Here is a 7,826-nt window from a genome sequence, read left to right on the forward strand (position 1 = left end):
AAATGAGACATGTCAACCTAAACTCCTCGCCATACAATATTCTTCCGCATATTTCCAATACAGTAGGGGGAGTTTATTCTGTCCCCTTCCCTGAGGCAGAGTCCCTAGAAAGGCTGATTGTGCTTTGTTGTTGTTGTTTGATATTAGCTGGTTGGGCTTGAGAGGGGATTACCTCTGTCCTTGAAAAAGACTCACAGTCATAGGGTTGCCAGTCTCCAAGTGGGGCCTGGAGATCTCCCAGAATTTCCAGACTACAGAGGTCTGTTCCCTGGAGAACATAGCTGTATGGCATTATACCCTGCTAAGGTCTCTCCCCTCTCCAAACCCCACCCTACCCAGGCTGTACCCTCAAATATCCAGCAATTCCCCAACCCTTAATTGGCAAACCCCTAGAGTATACTTTTGTCCTTGGGCCCATGTTTGAAAAGCTCTGCCTTAGGGAGCAGTTAAATGAGAAAGCCCATTAGGGGATCAGTAACATTTATTTCTGAAAGAATGGGGAAAGGATTTATGTATTGTGACATTGGTCTCTTCAGCTATGCTAGATGCCAGTTGTAGTCCTTACAAAAAATTACTGCAATTCAGGTAGAGATTATTGGCATAGCAATTATAGCTCCCATCAAGACCTGGAATTATGGTAATCAAAATTCCTTCTAGATGCCATATGGAAGGAACTTCCCTAATCTCACTCTACTGCATGTGATACTACAAATAAGTATCTGAACAATGCCCTTGTCAATATTGGATCCACATAAGACATCAATAGGGTTGCCAGCTATGGGTTGGGAAATACCCAGAGATTTTGGGGGTGGAGCCTGAGGAGGGCAGGGTTTGGGGAGGGGTGCCACAGAGCCCAATTGCTAAAGTGGCCATTTTCTCCAGAGAAATTGATCTCTGTTGCCTGGAAATCAGTTGTAATAGCGGGAGATCTCTAGCCACCATGGGTAGGTTGGCAACCCTAGACATCAATCTGGACACCAACATTACATTTGGAGGGGTGAGCGAGTCTCATAACTACAGTCCCTACCACCAGTGGCTGCTGGTCCATTACTTAGGCTAATGGGATAGGGTCCCACCAGCTCAGGCTGTCTTCAGCCCTGCCTGCCTGCCCCCTTACTATACTCACCAGACACTCAGCCTAGTCACTCTGTCTTTTCTTTATCTCAGCACTGCAAGCAAATCTGTTCTCTACACAGAGGGCTTTCTTCTCCCCCTCCCAAGCCAGGCCCATCCACCAAATGTCCTTCATTTTTATTCTCTACTTCTGAGAAGTTGAACAAGAAGGGTTGTAGAAGGTAACTTATTTGGTAACTCAATTCAGTAACCCAAAGGCTCGAGCTTCCCTCCTTTAAATATAGGTTATCTTAATATTGTCGAAGGCTTTCACGGTCAGAGTTCACTGGTTCTTGTAGGTTATCCGGGCTGTGTAACCGTGGTCTTGGTATTTTCTTTCCTGACGTTTCACCAGCAGCTGTGGCAGGCATCTTCAGAGGAGTAACACTGAAGGACAGTGTCTCTCAGTGTCAAGTGTGTAGGAAGAGTAATATATAGTCAGAAAGGGGTTGGGTTTGAGCTGAATCATTAATCACCTGCAAAAAGTAACAAAGGTAATGTGCTAACCATTGTCCTGTAAGTATCAAGATAATGTGCTAATGAGGGTGTGGTATGTTAATATGGAACCATTCTCTGTTGTGGCCCCCACATTATGGAAAGATCTCCCTGATGGAGTTAGGAAGGATCCCACTTTCTTGGCTTTCCACTAACCATGCAAAATGGAATTATTCAAGAGGACTTTTTGCACAGGTAAGTAGAACACTTATGTAATGAAATGGCCAGAAAGTTGTATTGGTAAAGGGATAGGGACTGTGACCCACACCTCTGTATTGCTAACTATCACTGTAAGTATGCTCCAGACTAGGTGGTTTCTATACCACTTGATGTATCATATTAAAAGCTCGGGCTTTATTTCAGCTCTGTTTGAGATTTCTGTTTGTTTTCGGATTTCTGTAGTCAACCCCCTACTGCATTGTTCATTGGATGTCCCAGCCTGTTGACTGTACTTGACTTACGTTGTGAAATCTGCCTTGAGTCTCAGCAAAAAAGGCAGACTATAAATAACCAAGTAATAAATACTAATAATATTAAGTGATTTATGGGCTCTTATAATTCACAGTACTCAGTATCAGTGTTGTTTTAGGAAAATGGATATAGGGCAACTGGATAATTATACAAATCGTTAGAATGGATGTTCTAAATAATATGTAAGTAAAGTATCAGAAGTAAACACTCAAATATTTCTTATCCATAACTTAACAGATGACTCAAAGCCTAATTTACAAAAGGTCTGCACTGTGTGATGTGACAATCCATCCTGCACACACCAGCACAGGAAACCATGCTCTAGCAACACAGTGCAACTTATCTCTTCCTAACCAGGAAAATGTATGGCTGTTCTAACCAACATAATACCACATTTCCTGATATGGTCACCACTGCCCCCTAACAGAATTCAGTGGTCTAGATATGACTGGTCTTTTGCAGTAGTCTAGAGCCCCTTGGCGCAGAGTGGTAAGCTGCAGTACTGCAGTCAAAAGCTCTGCTCACGACCTGAGTTCGATCCCGCCAGAAGTCAGTTTCAGGTAGCCGGCATAAGATTGACTCAGCCTTCCATCCTTCCGAGGTCAGTAAAATGAGAACCCAGCTTGCTAGGGGTAAAGTGTACATGACTGGGGAAGGCAATGGCAATCCCCCCCCCCCCGGTAAACTTAGTCTGCATAGTAAACATTGGGATGTGACATCACCCCATGGGTCAGCAATGACCTGGTGCTTGCACAGGGGACTACCTTTACCTTAATCCCAGTTTTGATGCAGAGGTTTGGGAAACCATGAGTAGTCCTTGCCTTTAGCAGATCAAAGCAAAAAGCAAGCGCTTGTGTGTACTCTTCTTATTCTCCAAAATTCCTTTTGGCCCTCATGGAAGTTAGAGGGGCCATATGTCAGTTGGAGAGTCTCATGCTTTGCATGTAAGAGGTCTCAGTTTCAGTTTAAAGGATATCAATTAGCCCATCTGGGAAAGACATGGCAAAGCCTAATATCTTGGAGTGTCACCGTCAAGTCAGAAAACATTACATTAGATGGACCAATGATCTGACCTAGTGGTTGTTCCTTTGAAACACTGAAGAAATAATGTAACCATGACATATCTTCACATAATGGCAATTTGTAGTGTCCACCATTCACATGAACAACAAACCAAATTCTGTGAGTTCAAGAATATGTGATTTGTAAGATATGTTACAGACAAAGCAACATGTAACAATCTATGCATGAATACATGTACGTGTACAGAATAATGTACACCTTAAATAATGACTTGGAAAGGAAAGGATCTTGAATAATAACTCCCCATCTTTATTTCTTATATGGTACACGCTTGTGATCTGCTTGCAATTTTCTCTCTTCTTGTGTGCTGGGAGATGTTTGTAAGGTGAACAACATAGTCGAGTAGACTGTGAAGACTGAACATGATGGTGAGGAGAGCACTTAGACCCACTGGCCCCATCCCCTACTCCATAAGCATTCAGCATAACTACTGAATTGTTTGTTTAAAGAGAACTTTAATACTGATTGCAGCATGGCTGGGATACAGCTTATTTATGAAGGACTCTACTATGAGGAGTAGGGTTGTCAGCCCCCCCCCCCATGCCACCAGTGGGAGCTTCATTGGGGTGGGGCGAGGGGGTGTTCTGCCCATGCACAGTGTGATGACATCACTTCTGGGTTTTCCCCAGAAGCTCTGGCCTCATGTGGGACACTAGCACGTTCCTCCAAAAACTCTATGGAAACCATAGAGTTTTGGGGGAGAGTGCTAGCATGTCCCCGTTACAATGCCAGCATTTGCAGGGTAAACCCAGAAGGGACATCATCACGCACATGATGATTGCAGCCCCTCCTTAGCTAGCTTGCTTCTGCCTGCCAGCCAGCTGGGGAGCAGCAGGCAGCCCGGTTAATTAGTGGGCAATTGCCTGCCATAAACAGGCATATGGTAAGCCTACTGAGGAAGCAGGCTTGATGTCTTGTAGGAATGCCTCTTTGCTTCCACATGTGCTTGTATCTTTTTAAAGGGCTATGAAAAAGATACACCAGTTGTTTTCCCTAACCTGTATGTACTAAGAGTCTCAAAATCATGTGTATCAGGAACATTTCGCTCCTAATACATGTGGTTGTCACGTTGTCTGAACAGGGGCAGAGGGGGACCACACATATTTTGCATATACATGCAGGTTCTGTACAGACAAAAAGGCGACCACATGCATTGAGGAGCAGTGTGCTCGTTGGCTTTTTATTATGTGCAGGCATAAAGTCTGAAAAGGGCTTTTCTCTTTTGTCCAGAGGAAACCACCCCTGAGTAGTGCTGCCCCTGGAATTTTTCATTGCTTGAGGAAATGTGGAGTACCTAACAATATAGCCATTACTTCAAATAGTCCAGTCCCCAGGTTAGTAATAGCCATTGGCTCCTCCTTAATGTTTCTGAGTTGTTCTGTTGAAAAGGTAGAGACTGAGCTGAGCCTAATAAACACGAGTAGCCCTGGAGCGCCCTTCCACTACACAGACCTCTTCTTTACTTTGTATTTTTTTTTAATCACATCATCCATCACAAACATTTGTTGCAGCTTGCTGCTATGATTTTCAATTGCATTTGCTGTGCCGGTTCATTTAATTACTCGGCTTCATGCGCACAAAAGAAGTTTTGTTATGTTTATCATTTGTTCAGCGCACATTTTTCAACCCAACATAATTGGCAGTCGTTCTGCACTAGCCTCTTGGGCGGGTGGGAGGGGATCACAGCTTCCAGATTGTGAAGGCAAAGATACAGCTTGCTCAACCACTGTTCAGTAGGCATTGTTTATTTCTTGCTGGGTGAGACGCCATGTAAAACAGAAGTCCCTTTGCTGCAACCCTCCCCCCAACCACAGCATACTAACATGCAGCTTGACCTGAAGCCAACTTGCTTAATCAAGAAGCTCAGTAAATATTATGCAGAACGCATTAAAAAAATGTTCCATTTGCATACTAGCATCCCCATATTGCATTTCAGCCAGCACTGGTCTTCATCAAGCTGTAGAGCCTTGAATCTGTTTTGACAAAAACGAAAGCCGGCCAGAATGCTGAAAGAGCTCATTATGTGGTTGCTAATACCAAGAACAAAGAAATTGCCTTTCAGGATTAACCAGGAAACTGTCAGTGAACCTGGTGGGTAACCACATACACAGGTGATTTCAATATTTACAACACCAAGTATAAGTGTGTATGTTTTATTTGGCCAGGAATTAGCATTGCAAACCTTCTTTTCAGGCCTAAAGATCTCCCATAATTACAATGGACCTCCATGCTACAGAAATCAGTTCCCCTGGAGAAAATGACTGCTTTGGAGGGTGGGGTGTATGGCGTTATACCCTTCTGAGGTCCCTCCTGACCCCAAACCCCACCCTATCCAGGCTCCATCCCCAAATTTCCAGGAACACCCCAAGCCAGAGAAAAATTGCCGCTTTGGCAATTGAACTCTATGGCATTGAAGTCCTTCCCCTCCCTAAACCCCGCCCTCTTCAGGCTCCACCCCCAAAATCTCCCACCGGTTGAGAAGAGGGACCTGACAACCCTAGTGTGTGTATAAAGTGCCATCAAGTCACAGCCAATTTATGAAAACCCCAGCAAGGGGCTTTCAAAGCAAGCATGAAGCAAAGGTGGTTTGCCATTGCTTTTTTCTGCAGAGTCTACCTTGGTGGTCTCCCTTCCAAGTGCCGCCCCTGCTTAGCTGCCGAGATTGGACTATACCATGCTGCCTTCTCTCTCCTAAACCTTGTAGCCAAATCTATGTATTTAATTTCACAAAATACATGATAGTATGCTTATGAAAGTTACTCAGGGTGAAACCAGAGTCATCTGCGTATGAAGTTACCAATATTTATTGTTTTTAAGTAGATAGTGGGACGATGTTTTGTGAAGGTCTATGGCCACATACAAATAAATTTCTCTCTCTCACACTTCTCTTCAAGTAGATAGTGTGCAAGGCCCCAACTTGGATTGGGACTATGGCATGTAGCAAGGGAAAGTCTAAGAGCTGTGCTTCCTTCCCTATGCAAAATGACGCTGAGTGATAACAATTCTCCGTTTTGAATACAGGTCCTGATAGAGGACCAGTAAGTGTGTGTCATTTGTAGTATGTACTGCTCCTGCCTCTATGCCTCATTGGGTTATTGACAGAAATGAACCACTCTAATCTAAACTGTGAGTATATCCTTCTGCTCCTTATTTGGAAGTCAAACCCAGTGAGTTTGAACTTGTTTCCCAAATAAAAGGTTTAGGAGTATAACACAACTTTGACATGTATAGCACTGACAACACTGCATAGAAAATACCAGCAACAAAAATAAAGAACATGAACAAACGGCAGAGTAGCCCAAACGGCAGAGTAGCCCAAACGGCAGAGTAGCCCAAACGGCAGAGTAGCCCAAACGGCAGAAAACATACAGGACTACAGGACTAATCAAGCACAAGCCGAATACAATACAAATTATCTAACCAAGATCATGCGTTGTATGTTTCCATTTACTTTTATTTCTATAATCTTTCAGAAATGCATTAAGCAATTATAACATTTTTCTATATTGTGAGATTAAAAGAGGACTGTGCATAATGTTTTCTAGAGGCAACTGTCCATGTAGTCTGCGATTATGTATTCAGAACATCAAAGCTTGATTCCTCCAGAATATTCCTTGGGCAGATCCTACAATCACATGAAAGCCATTGCCAATACTTTGGTTGGGCTTTATGTATACGAAATACGTCCACACTAGCATGGGTTGCCAGGTTAAATGGTGAAGAAAAGAGTGAGACAAAAGGATAACTTACACATCAAATATAAAAGATAATTTAGACTGGGTCCCTACTTGGAACTCATGTGGAGGTGCGGGGAATCAAAGCCGGTTCTCCAGATTAGAGTCCACCGCTCCTAACCATTACACCATGCTGGCTAAGTATTGGCAGAATTAGCACAATGTAGATGCTTCAGCTTAATTAGATCAAGTACCCTGAAGCATCTGTACATACTGGGGCTAGCTAAATCAGGAGCTACAAGCTGACTGGCACAACAGCCTGAGGTAGTAGGAGATGGGGGGGAGGGGGTGCAGGGACATGGAAGGGCAGTCATTGGGAAAACCCAGAAGTGATGTCAGACCTCTCTAGGAGTCACTGGAAACTGTATAGTAAAACAACAGAGTTCCCAGCAATTCCTAGAGATGACTGACATGCTGGCTCTCTTTCATTCCAGCCATGGAACAGCTGGCAATTCATGGTCATCGACCATGACATGGATGCACATTTTGTGCATGGCATCTATTTAATCTTCATACCACAAAAAGTAATGTGGACCTCCAGTTTAAATTAAAAATGTGTCATGGATGGTTGGATGCAGCTGAAATGCGAGATCCTAAAAGATCATGAAGTTTCTGATTCTAGTTAAGGACTGAATGTGCATACTGTTTTCCCAAAATACCCCTAGATACTTTATTGTTTTATCTTGATTATTTATGTTGCCATAAACCTATTATGTTGTGATGAACCTATGTCAATAATATTATAGTTTTGCTCTAGGGGCAAGACGTTTTGCTCTGGGGGCAAGCTTCTGCTTACAGTGGAGATGGTGTGACGTTCCAGGGAAGCAGCAGAAACTTTGTTTCAGAATATTACATTCAAACTGCAAAAGTTTATATCTAGGGAAATGTGATACTTCCAAGATAATATTCCTGACTAGCACAATTGCTGTC

The sequence above is a fragment of the Euleptes europaea genome, chromosome 16 (genome assembly GCF_029931775.1).
Source record: "Euleptes europaea isolate rEulEur1 chromosome 16, rEulEur1.hap1, whole genome shotgun sequence".
Classification (NCBI taxonomy): domain Eukaryota; kingdom Metazoa; phylum Chordata; class Lepidosauria; order Squamata; family Sphaerodactylidae; genus Euleptes; species Euleptes europaea.